A 15,144-nucleotide genomic window follows, 5' to 3' on the forward strand; every position below is an offset into this window, starting at 1 on the left:
TATGCTTGAGAATCCAAAGCTTTATTCACTGCACCACCTCCCAGACCATACCCCTTTCTGCTTTTACGCGCCACCATAGATAAAATTTACTAGTCTAGATATTCAGGGACTAAACACTTGCATTACATTTCTGACCCACCAGTGACTTTTCTGTTGACTTTTCCTACATTCAATCAGTTTTAGCTGCATACAGCAACTGCTAGACCCTATTACAATTTCATAGAATTGAAATACAGGGCAACCACCATCTTCTTTGAGTGGTAGAGGATTTGGTCTAACCTCCCTTCCGAGAATGGGGCAGTCTCTACCATTGTTGATCCATGCCGGAGCTCATGTCGGTTGGCTCTCAGCCAGGAAGGTAACCGACGGGTTCTCCCTCACTCGTTCAAGAGACGATGTGAAATAGAGACAAGGGAGAATTGACGATGTGAAATAGAGACGGGGAGAATTGAGGCACTCTTGTTTATTTGGGGGTGGGCTTGGGTTTAAATAGGGTTTAAATAGGGTTTCAGACAAAGAACATTTTTCAAATACATCAGAAATTACAGGTTTCTTAAAGGTCAGCTTGCCCCTATGGTAGGGGGCTGTTATAACAGGAATTGATGAGATACATAAAGGTCAAGACAATTATTCTCCATGATGCAAGCAACTTAATTATCCAAAGTTATTTGAGAGAAACATAGGGGTTAAACCAGCAGGGTGAGATAGAGAGAAGATAAACAAGCTTAATAGCTATCAAAAAGCTATAAGGAAATGAAGTTTGGAGTTTCATTGACTGATGTCAGAGAGGTGTTTGATGGAGTATGCTTTCTCTAGTGATCAAAAGTGAGGTGATTGTGTGAACTCTAGGTGACTATGTGAACTTTGAATGAACCTTAAGGCAGGCAGCCATGTGGCCTGCAGTTAGTTGGGAGAGGCAGTGAGGTCTCTGTGGGCTTGAGAGTCTGAAAGGGAGAACTGAGTCTGAGAGACTGTTTTTCCCCTTTGCTAATCTTGGTTGAGAGAGACTAACAAGGGAGTATCTTTCCCAGACCTCCATCCAAGGATGGGGGGAGTTTTCCCTAAGCTCTATCAAGATTACACATAGCCCCACAGATCCACATTGAGGGCAAGGTCCTAAAGGGGCCCAATAACACAAGATGATTTTTTGTTTTTTAAAACCAGAGCACTATGCAGCTCTGGCTTATGGTAGTACTGGGAATTAACACACTCAGATGTTAGTTCATTGTCTGGAACAAAAAGAACTGGTTTGATGATTAAAATCAAATAGAGCACATTGAACTTACTTGTCAACCATCCAAAGAACAGAGCAAACACCTATGTAGAGAGCAGTAGTGGCAAATGTTTATTACCTTACAGAGACTAATAGACAGGGTGGGGGATATTGCATAATGGTTATGCAAAGAGACTCTCATGCCTGAGGCTCCAGAATCCCAGGTTCAATCCCTCACACCACCATAAGCCAGAGCTGAGCAGTGCTCTGATGTTTCTGTCTCTTTCTCTTCATCTCTCTCAAAAATAAAATAAATAAATTTTTTTTTTAAAAAAGAGACTAATAGACATACAATGTGTACCCAACCAGTGCACATTCTTGATTATGATAAACGCTTTTATTGCCAGTTCACCTTATTTGTTGCAGGATCCTTTGTGGCCAGGATGTCATGTTTTATTTGTCTCAGTATAATACATATGCACCTCCAAATAGAAGTTCAAGACTTTAAAAAAAATCTTTACTTATTCCCTTTTGTTGCCCTTGTTGCTTTTATTGCTATAGTTATTATTGTTGTTGTTGTTGTTGTTGCTGTCATTGTTGTTGGATAGGACAGAGAGAAATGGAGAGAGGAGGGGAAAACAGAGAGGGGGAGAAAGATAGACACCTGCAGACCTGCTTCACCGCTTGTGAAGTGACTCCCCTGCAGCTGGGGAGCCGGGGGCTCGAACCAGGATCCTTACGCCAGTCCTTGTGCTTTGTGCAACCTGTGCTTAACCTGCTGAACCTGCTGTGCTACTGCCTGACTCCCAGTTCAAGACTTTTTTATACGCAGACTCCATTGCTATAAATCATACAAAATATAAATTCAGATCCATTTATGTACTCAAAAAAAAAGAAAGAAAGAAAGAAAGAAACAACTAGGTCACTCTTAACTATTCAGTCATACTTCTGGGAGAATCACAGTTTCATTATATGTGTTTACACTGATGGAAGGCACATAGTGAAAAATGACATATAGTTAAACCTAGAACTTTTGCAAAATTGTTGTAGTACAATCTGTATCCTAAATGGAAATCAGATCAGCTTTATCTCACTGGCATGAATGTTAGTGGAGAGTCACACTGCTCTAAACTTTTTGTTGGTCCTAGTGGCATCTCTGTCATTGCTGATTCTTGCTGTGCTTGGATCAACGCAGCAGGCCAGGTGAAGCAGATTATACCCTACCTTAAAGAAAAAGCTATTGATTGTTTTGACTCAATCACATTTGTCCTCTTAGCCTAGGTTGGGTAATTGGGGTTCCTGTTTTGGCAGTATTTTACAAGAAATTGTCCTTATTTTTTCACAGTGGTTTTAGCTGATACATTACACCCTATCCGTAGTTTAAAGGGTTCTATGTGGATGCTCTGGCATTATCAGATTACCATGATAACGAGTGTCACGGTAATCTGGTAATCTTTCTCTATAGTGAACTTTAAGGATGAAACAGCACCATCCATCAGTGAAGATGGGAACTATTATTTCCTGAATTGAAAAACTTCTCACTAATGATATAACACCCATAGTGGGAAACTAAGAATAGATTATGGCCAGGTTATCTATATAAAAGAGACTCTTAATCTGAAGCAAGCATATTGGGAAACTCACCCATTATCTGATCACAAGTGAGACAAGTTCTAAGCCAGAGTACTCTCCAGCAAACAGCCAAGGAAGCAATATAAACTTCTCTTAGCAGTCATTCCAAACTGTCAGGATTTGATTGGCAATGAAAAACTTCTTGAAAAATCGATCCCCTATCTCCATTTTATGGCCAACACAAAGCAGATATGCACACCTAACCCACATGATGCCTTCTTTTAAAAATATTTTATTTATTTATTATTGGATAAGACAGAGAGAAATCAAGAGGGGAGGGGAGATAGAGAAGGAGAGCGACATAGACATACCTGCAGCCCTGCTTCAGCACTTGTGAAGCTTTCTTCCTACAGGTGGGGGCCAGAGGCTTGAATTTGGGTCCTTCTGCATTGTATCATGTGCACTCATCCAGGTGCACCATCACCTGGCCTCAGATGCCCTTCTGTATATGAAAAACTACTTACAACTTAATTTTTTTTATTTATAAAAAGGAAACATTGACAAAATCATGAGATAAGAGGCGTACAACTTCACACAATTCCCACCAGACCACCATATCCCATCCCCTCCCCTGATAGCTTTTCTATTCTTTAACTCTCTGGGAGTATGGACCCAAGATCATTGTGGGATGCAGAAGGTTGAAGGTCTGGCTTCTGTAATTGCTTCCCCGCTCAACATAGGCATTGACAGGTCGAACCATACTCCCAGCCTGTCTCTCTCTTTCCCTAGTGGGGATGGGCTCTTGGGAAGTGGAACCCCAAGGCACATTGATGGGGTTGTCTTTCCAGGGAAGTCTGGTCACATCCTGCTAGCATCAGGAACCTGGTGGCTGAAAAGAGAGTTAAAATACAAAGCCAAACAAATTGATCAATTGTTGAACAATCATGGATCTAAAACTGGAATAGTGCAAATGAAGTGTTGGGGGGGTCCTCCATTTTGTATATAGCTAGTAGGTATATTTTAGTTATATTTTAAAGGGCTTATAGCTATACTAGTGTTTGTTTTGTTTTGTTTTGTTTTGTTTTTGCCTGAGCCTGAAATCTGATATGCAGGTGGATCCAAGTTATTGTCTGGGGAGATGATGTCATGGCTGGGAAAAGGACCAGAAAGCTGCATCAGGGAAGAGATATGGGATAGGGGTATAGATATTGTTGACTGTAAACTGCATTGATTTGATGTGATCTGGGGCCCAAAATTAGCTTAGGAGCCTGTGTGACCTCTGCACCCCTCTATATCTGAGCTCACATTCTGTGGTCATCAGTAGGAACATTCCATGCTGCCCCAGTATCAATCCATCTTCCTCAGGTGTAGCATAGAGTATGTTGTGCATCCTCCCTTCAGAGGATGGAACATTCTCTACCATTGTTGATCCAAGTTGAGGGCAAGGTCCTATGGGGGCCCACAAAGGGATCTATATTGTTGTTCCTAATAGAAATGACTAGTAACAATGGAGAGAGGGATTTATTCAAATTCTAGGCCCATCAAGTCTGTTGGGAATCTCAGGATTCCCCGATTAGGGCCCCAGCTGGTAGAGTGGCCCGATAGTGACTAAAGAGTCATCGTTAAAGTATGCCAGTCTCTTGCCCTTATTCAACTTTTGCAGTCTTTGCTTTGATAAGGTTAGCTTTGGAATGAGTGAGAGAACTGTAATAGGAAGTAGGTGAGGAGGGTATCTAAGTCTAAGTGGACGCTATTTTATTATGAACTTGATACTGACTCATTACAGACTATTGTGTATTTTTGCTTTCAGGTATATGTTTTGCCCTAATTTATGGATACATGAGAATATACGCTCTATCTAACAGGACCTGGCTTATATCTAGATTTTGGGACTTTGTTAGGAAGTGAACCTCCTGGAATGGAATTAGAGAATACTGTGAAAGGAAAGGTCTCACCTGAGTGATGAGGGTGAAGGGTTGGCATTCCATGTCTGACGTCTCTGTACACAGTCTGAGGTGAAGCATGCTGAGATGGTACTTGTTGCATTAATTAGGTTGGAATCCGCAGATGCAAAATCATTTGGTATGACTTGAGAGAAGCATGCAGGAAAGTGAACCCCAACCCAGAGGTTCCAGGATTGAGAGAAACATAAGCTCTATAGAGGTTGTCTTAGGGTTTAAGAAGACAATAGATAGTTATTTCAATAATCACATTGTTTGACAATAGATTAACTTTGAAAAATCCCTTTGTTAGGATTTGCTGTATCATAGACACCATCACCATATTTTATGTCCTTTGACATTATTTGCATATAGCTATGCCACCAGTTGCTTTTGTTCTCCCTGGAGTAAGCTTTTAAGAGAGTCAACATATCAAAGACGCTGCTATGTGTTAAAAAGACTCAGTCTGTGCTTTAAAAAGTTTGAGACATTTAAATAGTTTTTCCCCCTCTCATATTACTTAAATAGTTATTTATATGACTACAAATTAATAGGAGTGTATATAAACACCATTCCCACCACCAAAAGACTGTGTCCCATTCCCCCCCCCCCCCCCCCCCATTGGGAGCATTGGGAACCTGATAGATCTTTGGATGGAGGTCTGAGAAGATAACCTCTTGGTAAGTCTCTCTCAACCGAGGTGAGCATAAAGGGGGAAACTCAGACTTGGTTCTTTCCTTCTTGACTCTCAGGCCCACAGATACCCCAGTACTTCCCTCCATTAACCACAGGCCACATGGCCGCAGATTCACTTATTCAAAGTCACCTTCTGATCACAGAAGAACACGCCTTATCACACACTTCATCACACACCTCAGACCCCAGACAAGAGAAATTCCAAACTATATGGCCTTTTGATATTCATCTTCTCTCTGTCTCACCCTACGGGTTCAACCCCTATGCTTCTCTCAAATACCTTTGGATAATTAAGTTGCTTGTGTCATGGAAAATAACTGTCTTGTATCTCATCAATTCCTGTCACACCAGCCCCCTACCTTAGGGGCATGCTGACTGTTAAGAAACCTGTAATTTCTGACATATTTCAACAATAATTAACTTCATTGCTTTTCTATTTAACTCATGTCCACTTTGCTAATAAATGGACTCTAGGATTCTGGGATTCTAGGACTCAGATTCTAGACACGCTAAGAGTCCCCTGGTGTCTTTTACTTCGTGTCACCCCTGTCGTGAGCGAGAAAGAACCAGCCCGTTACCTTTCCCCTGGAGACCACCCCGCCGGAGAGGGAGAGAGATACCCCGAACCCCCCCCCCCCCCCATGAAGCTGAACATCCACTCTCACCCTCCAGCCAGGGTTTTTACTTTGGCCCTACTGAAAAACTACTTACAACTTTCTTATGGTAATAGCCTCCAATCGGGTTACCTGACGTATTCAACACTTCCCTATGTCTCTGTCTCCTTTTGAATCTCTGCCCAAATGGCAGTTGTAATGAATGATTCCCAAACCTCAACAAGCACTTAGGAAATAATTTAGAGATTTTATCATTTCATTGGTGTTCATGGATTTCTGTAGCATCAGTGAATCATGGTGATGTTTAAAGGCCCAGGCAGAAGCCCGTTTGGAAGTCAGAAGTGTTGGACCTGTCTTGCTAGAAGGTCAACTAAGGAAGTTTGGTTCTGTTCCAGGTACTCCCCACACAGGTGTTTTCCTGATTTGGGTGGTCTGGACATTCACTGTTGTTGCCATTAACCCAATTAAAGTTCCAGCACCAGAACTGAACCCACTGTGGGCCAGAATTCAAGGATAGAAGGGTTAAGACCTGCATTTTTTTTCAACTTTTAAAAATGTTTTATTTTCCATCAAATAGAAAATGTTTATTTTCTGGCATTATTATAGATAACATAATAGTTATGCAAAGAGACTCTCATGCCTGTGGCTCCAAAGTCTCATGTTCAGACCTCCTCCCCTTTAAACCAGAGCTGAGCAATGCTCTGGTAAAAATAAACAGACAAATAAATTTTTAAAAGAAAAGAAAATGTTTATTTGCCATTTTCTGTTTCTATGGAAGAATAGTTTAAAACCACTCAGCAGTTGTCTCTAGCCATGCAGTGGCCTGAACAGTGGGAGCTGCAGTCTTCAGGGCAAGCTGAGCACTACCATCAGTAGGGAAGTGCTGAACAGGCACAAAGGGCAGCCACACACTTTCAGATTAGGTGCAACCTCAGGCTGAGCCTCAGTGGGCTCTGGACCTGGAGGAGCCCATTCACCCTGTAACCCCTTGGCCATAGCCTTTTCAGTAGCAGCCTGTTCTCCTTTTTCAGTCTCTTCAGGATCTCTGTGAAAGTAGAGCTCAGGGATGGACTCTCACAGGTGTGCACGGAGATAGTGCCACACATGCGCAGGACTTCCTGGGTCTACATCCACCACATGAGACCCACTGGGTGGGCTCCTTTGTTGTTGGAAGAGATGGCAATGTCCCCATAGTGCAGAGGAGAGTCTGGGCTACACAGAGCAATGGTAGGCAGGTTAACATAAGAAGCTTCTGTGAGGGAGTCAGGCAGTGGTGCAGCGGGTTAAACGCACATGGCTGAAAGCACAGAGACCGGCATCAGGATCCCAGTTCCAACCCCCCCCCCCACCTGTAAGGGGTTTGCTTCTCAGGCAGTGAAGCAGGTCTACAGGTGTCTATCTTTCTTCCCCCGCTTTGTCTTCCCCTCCTCTCTCGATTTCTCTCTGTCCTATTCAACAACAATGATAGCAATAACAACACCGATGATAAACAACAAGGGCAACAAAATGGGGGGGGGAAAAAGAAGCTTTTATGAGAGGCTGGTGGTCAGCACTGGGATCAGTAACCACAGGAAGTCTTGGTTCTTGGAAAGCTGCATAGATCTGCTTAGTGAAGGTTCCAGAAGTGAAGCAACCAGCTGTGGTAGCAGCCACTGGCAGCAGTGAACTTCAGCACAGTTTGCAGGCCAGCATTCCTGGAAGAGATCAGAGTGATATCAGCTGAGATTTCAGTGGCAACGATGGCATGTGCTGCTAACTGAAGTTTCTCCTATGTTCTCTTCAAACTTATGATGTAGATGTGTTATCAGATTCGTAGGCAGAGATGGGACATACACTGAGGATTTAATGTAGGAACCAGTGTTTATTATGCTGGCAGACCCAGCCGGACTCATGTCCACAAAAGACTGGGTCCTAAGCACAATAGTGCTTACTCTTATACAGTTATCAGCTTTCCCATAGTAACTCAGAGCAACAATCTTAAGAGGTTACTTTTTCGTGTGTGTGTGTGTGTGTGTGTGTGTGTGTGTGTACAGAGAGTACAACTTGTTTGGATTATCAGCAGACTCAGGTAGAAGTAACAGATTTTAAAGTTACCAATAGTTCGAGTCCACGGCTCCCCACCTGCAGGGGAGTCGCTTCACAGGTGGTGAAACAGGTCTGCAGGTGTCTATCTTTCTCTCCCCCTCTGTCTTCCCCTCCTCTCTCCATTTCTCTCTGTCCTATCCAACAATGAACAACATCAACAATGGTAATAATAATAACCACAAGGAGGCTACAACAACAAGGGCAACAAAAGGGGGACAAAATGGCCTCCAGGAGTAGTGGATTCATGGTACAGGCACCAAGCCCAGCAATAACCCTGGAGGGAAAAAAAAAGTTACCAACTAAGGCCTCTTTGATTACAGCAGTAGAAAGCTCTGTTTATGTTGGGAGTAGGGGAAGATTGCTGCCAACTACATTTTTCTCTTTTCTTTTTTTTTTGCCTCCTGGATTGTTGCTGGGGCTCGGTGCTTGCACTATGAGTTCACTGCTCCTGGAGGCTATTTTTTCCCCCGTTTGTTGCCCTTGTTGTTTATCATTGTTGTTGTTATTGTTGTTACTGCTGTAGTTGTTGTTGGATAGGACAGAGAGAAATTGAGAGAGGAGGGGAAGACAGAGGGGGAGAAAAAGATAGACACCTGCAGTCCCGCTTCACCGCTTGTGAAGTGACCCCCTGTAGGTGGGGATCCTGGGCCTCAAACTGGGATCCTTATGCCAGTCCTTGCACTTTGTGCCATGTGCACTTAACCCGCTGTGCTACTGCCCAGCTCCTGCATTTTTCTTTAACTCTGGCCTTTTCTTTTTAGAAGGTAACCCTTGCTTGCCTTAGATGCCATAAACTTTTCTGTTTATACATGTGCTCTTCCATTTGAAAGTCAAGGCCGGTGCCATGTAAGTAGGTTTCTGGCGCAAGGAATCTGAGTAGATTCTCCTCCTTCATTTGCAGTACATCAAGGGCTATGGACATTGTGGATGTTTTCCATTAAGCTGTGTCAGGAGCTGAGAACAATGCTGTATGGAACAATGCTTTCTTTCTTTCTGGATAGTACAGAAAGGTGAGCCCTACAATTTTTTAAAGTTATATTTGTTTATGAGGAGGAGAGAGAGAAGGTGAGAGAAAGAAGGAGAATGAGAAAGAGAAAGAGAAAGAGAGAGAGCACAAGTGAGCCAGTACTCCTACAAATAGGATGCTAGAAGTTGAACTCAGGACCTCATGCTTGAGAGTCTTAAGACTCTATACTCTGTGTCACCTCCCAGGCCCTGAGCACTTTAAACTTTATTATTTAAAGTTTCCTCACATTCTGATAAGGATGGCTTATAGATAACAAGATGGAGAACTTAGTCACTGATCACTGAGCCATTACTGAGTGAATACCAACCAATTTTCTATCCCACAAAAGGTGTGTAATATATTATGTTAAGAGTATTGGGCATAGACAGCATTTTTTTAATACCTGCCTGAAGAGAAGGCTTAATTATATAATGAAAACACAAGAGTGAATCAGATACTGTAAATATGTGAAGGAAAGAAAGATGGAGGAAGCCTGGTTTGAGTTACAGATTTGCTTGCATAGTGGGCAGGTAGAATGGCTGGTGGAGGCATGTATGTGATGAAACATGACCACTCCTAAAAGGACTGGGTGTGGTCAACAAGTACACACACACACACACACACAAACACACACACTCGCTCACTCTCACTTATTTCTTCCTTTTTGTTTTTTGTTCCTACTGAAGTAATACACACTCATAGATAAAGAATTGTCACTCTGTTAGAAGTAAAGATCTCTTTTTATGTTTTCACAAATAATTGTAACTAACAGTTTAATACACATTACATAGCTGGCTTAAGGTGAAAACCAATTTTATTTTATTTTATTTTATTTTATTTTATCTTATCTTATTTTTTTTTCCTCCAGGGTTATTGCTGGCCTCGGTGCCTGCACCATGAATCCACTACTCCTGGAGGCCATTTTTTCCCCCTTTTGTTGCCCTTGTTGTTGTAGCCTCCTTGTGGTTATTATTATTACCATTGTTGATGTTGTTCATTGTTGGATAGGACAGAGAGAAATGGAGAGAGGAGGGGAAGACAGAGGGGGAGAGAAAGATAGACACCTGCAGACCTGTTTCACCACCTGTGAAGCCACTCCCCTGCAGGTGGGGAGCCGTGGGCTCGAACTATTGGTAACTTTAAAATCTGTTACTTCTACCTGAGCCTGCTGATAATCCAAACAAGTTGTACTCTCTGTACACACACACACACACACACACACACACACACACACACTCGCTCACTCTCACTTATTTCTTCCTTTTTGTTTTTTGTTCCTACTGAAGTAATACACACTCATAGATAAAGAATTGTCACTCTGTTAGAAGTAAAGATCTCCTATTATGTTTTCACAAATAATTGTAACTAACAGTTTAATACACATTACATAGCTGGCTTAAGGTGAAAAACAATTTTATTTTATTTTATTTTATCTTATCTTATTTTTTTTTCCTCCAGGGTTATTGCTGGGCTTGGTGCCTGCACCATGAATCCACCACTCCTGGAGGCCATTTTTTCCCCCTTTTGTTGCCCTTGTTGTTGTAGCCTCCTTGTGGTAATTATTATTACCATTGTTGATGTTGTTCGTTGTTGGATAGGACAGAGAGAAATGGAGAGAGGAGGGGAAGACAGAGGGGCAAGAGAAAGACACCTGCAGACCTGCTTCACTGCCTGTGAAGTGACTCCCCTGCAGGAGGGGAGCCGGGGGCTCGAACCAGGATCCTTACGCCAGTCCTTGCGCTTTGCACCAGGTGCGCTTAACCCACTGCGCCACTGCCCGACCCCCTATCTTATCTTATTTTGTTTTATCACCAAAGCACTGCTCAGCCCTGGCTTATGTAGGTTTGGAGGATTGAACCTGGGACATTGCTGCCTCAGGCATGAGAGTCTGTTTGCATGACCATTATGCTATCTATCCCCACCCTAAAAAACTAATTTTTATAAGGAACATTTGGGTAAGTAACTTTTACTATTTCTCAATATATGCATACATAGGAAGAGTGAAACTAATATAGTATATGATGAAAAAAATAATTGTGTGTTGGTATGCTTCTAGTTCTGCTTCTGGGATCTAGTTCTGCTTCTGTTACATTGCTTGACATTGTGGTCTATTTACATGGTCTTTTCTGTTACATTGGTTTGGTCTCACCCCCCCCCCCCCCCCCCCCGCTTCCGGGAGATTTGGTTTAGCCCTTGCTAGTTTTGTGCTTCTCCCTTCTCCCCGCCCCCTAGCCTATGTACTTCCTGGGTTCCTGACTCTGAGCTGGAGGAGAAAGATGGAGGAGCACATGGTGTGGTGATTAGGTTGTTTGCCTGCTCGTGAATAAAGATTAAACTGCGTTCTCAGCTCAGCTGTGTGTTTCTGGTCATCTGTTACCTGCCCGTGAAGCCAGTCAGCGAAAACAACAATTGTGAATTCTGTCAATTTGCTTTTTTGTACTATGAACACTTTAGATATCAGAGATTTTTTCTAAGTTTTTAAATTGTGCAAGAATAGATGTAACACAAAATCTACCATTTGATAAATACAGTTCCTGACATTAAGTATAGTCACATTGCTATGTGAGTTGTATATATTTGACTGGGGTAGGAAAATGCATAGTCTGTGAAAGTATCTTAGGAACTACTATGTAGTGTATTTGTCTCTATGTGACATTCAAACACACACATGCATAATTATTTCTCCCAGTAGTTTCAGTGTTGCTTTATTTCTTCAGTATTATGACTTATCTAAAAGATCATTATTGGCTTAAATATTTCTAGAGGATGTTGAGATATGTGAAGGTTAATAATTAGGGTAGTTAATGAATAAATTCCAAGGTCAAAATTTCAGAAGGAAAAGTTTATTGTTGCTATTACTTAGCTAGAGATGGAGAAGGAGAAAAAGAAGAAGAGGAAGAAGGGGAAGGAGGAGGAGGAGGAGGTGGAGGAGGAAGAGGAGGAAGAGGAGGAGGAGGAGGAGGAGGAGAAGAAGAAGAAGAAGAAGAAGAAGAAGAAGAAGAAGAAGAAGAAGAAGAAGAAGAAGAAGAAGAAGAAACCAAAACACCAAAGCTTTCTTTATTGTTGTGGGGGCTAGGATCAAACCTGAGTCACACATGGTAAACCAGAACACTATCCAAATGAACTTTTTTTGCTAGCCTAAAAGGAAAAGTTTAAATATATTTTTATTTATTTGATAAGAGATATACTAAGGAAACAAGTTTTTTGTATATTGGGAAATGCTTCCTCACATTGCAACTTGTTTTTTGACTTTGATATTTTGGTAGCTTAAAAATATAACTCAGTGGGGAAGCAATTATAGAAGCTACACCTTCCACCTTCTGCACCTCATAATGTCCCTTAGTCTATGCTCCCAGAGGTATAAAGAATAGGAAAGCTATCAGGGGAGGGGATGGGATATGGAGTTCTGGTGGTGGGAATTGTGTGAAGCTGTAGCCCTCTTATCCTATGGTTTTGTCAGTGTTTCCTTTTTATAAATAAAAATTTAAAAAATGAAACAAATTATTTTAAAAACTATAGATGAAAAGTAAATTTTGTGCATTTATTGGTGGGAATATAAATTTGTGCAACCACTATGGAAAATATTAGTGAGGTTCCTCAAAAACATTAAAGTAGAGCTACCATACTATCCAGAAAAATATATATATTTAGAATGTAGAAAATTATATCTAGGAGACTTCCAAAAGTGGGGCTATGGAGCAGCAGCAGCCACGTTTCTCTCCTCTCCTCTCCTGGATCAACTAGGAATACCAAAGGAGACGATCTGGGACTGCAACAATGCAGGACTAGAACGACTTCAGGAACCCACCAAATCACCGGTGAGTGAAAATACTTGTGGTTTCTGGACAGAGAGGAGCCTAGGGAGAGATTAAGTGACTGGTAACAGTCCGGCAGTTTACCAGTTGGGGCACCACTGGTAAACTGTTTCACTGTTTCACTGTTAAACTGTTCCAGTCTGTTTCACCAATAAAAAGACGGCTGAAGGGAGGAGAGGACTCCCCTAAGACTCACCAAATGCAACTGTGAGTCTCCACTGCTATTGCCCTCAGAATCTGGAGCAGTGGGGGAGAGGGGCTGTGCTGACACCAGGGGACAGAGAACTAACCAGTAAACTCAGGAGAAGATCTATACCTCAGTGGCTTAGCAGTGGGGCTGTGAGAGTCTCTTTGCATAGACACTAGATTATCTCTGCCCCACCCTGATTTATTTCTTGGTCAGGAGTCAGTGATTAAGCTAAGAAGCCTACTTATAGTTTAAAAGCCCTCAGGCTCCCATAGCCTACAGGGAAGAAAAAGACCAAAAGAGGTTTTAACAGCCACTATGCTCCAACCCAGGGATTAAAATAATATTGAAACAACTGTCAATTTCCACAACTGTGAACCCTTTAATTACCTTACTCAGACAAAGTCAATCCAGGCAAGAGTAATCAGTAATTTGAAAAGTACTGTGAGAGGGACCTCATAACATATTATATAGAATGGTTAAACCAACAAGAAGAAATAGTGGAGAAATGAACCAGGACAAGAGTCCAGCTAAAAGCCCCCCAAAGGTTGAAGCAAAAATTAATGAGGTCAACAGCCAAACACTAGTAAAGAAAATAGTCACAGGAGTGAGTAAAGAGTTTGAAAGAATTGTCATCAGAAATGCAGAAACAAATGCGACTCTGGAAGAAAACACTAATTATCTCAAGGTTATTAGAGAGCTGAAAGCTGAAATAGCTGAATAAGAACACAAATAGCTGAATAAGCTAAAACAGTATCAGAACAGGGTAACAAAATAGATTAACTCCAGAAAACAGTAGAGGGGAGACATAATAGAATAAATGAGGCTGAAGACAGATTTAGCAAGATCGAGGATGAATTAGAGACAACTAACAAGAAGTAAGAGATCTCAAAAAGAGATTAAGAGATTCTGAAAACAACAATAGAGACCTATGGGATGACTTAAAAAGAAATAATATACGCATCACTGGCTTACCAGAGGAAGAAAGAGAGGGAGGGGAAGAAAGCACTCTTCAGGACATAATAGCTGAAAACTTCTCTAGTCTAGACATCAAAGACCATAAAGGTTCAAGAAGCCCAGAGGGTCTCAAACAGAATTAACCCAGACTTACAGACATCAAGACACATCATATTTAGAATGGAAAGGAATAAGGATAAAGAAAGGATTCTCAAGGCTGCAAGAGAAAACAAAGAGTCACCTACAGAGGAAAGCCACTATGATTAGCAGCAGGTTTCTCCACACAAACACTACAGGCCAGAAGAGAATGGCAAGATATTTATCAAGTGCTCAATGAGAAAGGCTTTCAACCAAGACTACTGTATCTTGCTAGACTGTCATTCAGACTAGATGGAGGCATACAAACCTTCTCAGACAAGGAACAGTTGAAAGAATCAACTATCTTCTCTTCCAATCTGTATGCCTTTAATTCCTTGTTCCTGCCTGATTGCTATGGCAAGAACTTCCAACACTATGTTGAATAGTAATGGTGATAGTGGGCAGCCCTGTATAGTACCTGATCTGAGGGGAAATGCTTCCAGTTTTTCACCATTGAGTATGATGTTGGCTATAGGTTTGCTATATATAGACTCCACTATCTTCAAGAATTTTCCATCTATTCCTATTTTTTGTAGTGTTTTGATCATAAAGGGATGTTGTATTTTGTCAAAGGCTTTCTCTGCATCTATTGATATGACCGTGTGGTTTTTGGTCTTGCTTTTGTTGATGTGGTGGATCACATTGATTGATTTACGTATATTAAACCAACCTTGCATGCCTGGGATAAACCCCACTTGGTCATGATGAACAATTTTTTTGATATACTGCTGTATCCGGTTGGCTAGAATTTTGTTCAATATTTTCGCATCTTTGTTCATCAGAGATATTGGTCTGTAGTTTTCTTTTTTGGTTGTGTCCCTGTCTGCTTTTGGTATCAGGGTGATGTTGGCTTCATAGAAGCTGGCAGGGAGTATTCCAGTGTCTTCAATCTTCTGGAAGACTTTTAAAAATAGAGGTATT

General features: G+C 41.6%; 1 protein-coding gene and 1 pseudogene across 1 annotated transcript in view; one reads left to right on the forward strand and one right to left on the reverse strand.

The window, feature by feature from the left end:
* The window catches only part of LOC132540407 (zinc finger protein 501-like), an 83,594-nt gene that overhangs the window by 31,067 nt on the left and 37,383 nt on the right, over positions 1–15,144 (forward strand). The window lies entirely within an intron of this gene.
* On the reverse strand, positions 6,820–9,042 carry LOC107522824 (small ribosomal subunit protein uS2-like; annotated as a pseudogene).

The sequence above is a fragment of the Erinaceus europaeus genome, chromosome 9, assembly GCF_950295315.1.
Source record: "Erinaceus europaeus chromosome 9, mEriEur2.1, whole genome shotgun sequence".
NCBI lineage: Eukaryota > Metazoa > Chordata > Mammalia > Eulipotyphla > Erinaceidae > Erinaceus > Erinaceus europaeus.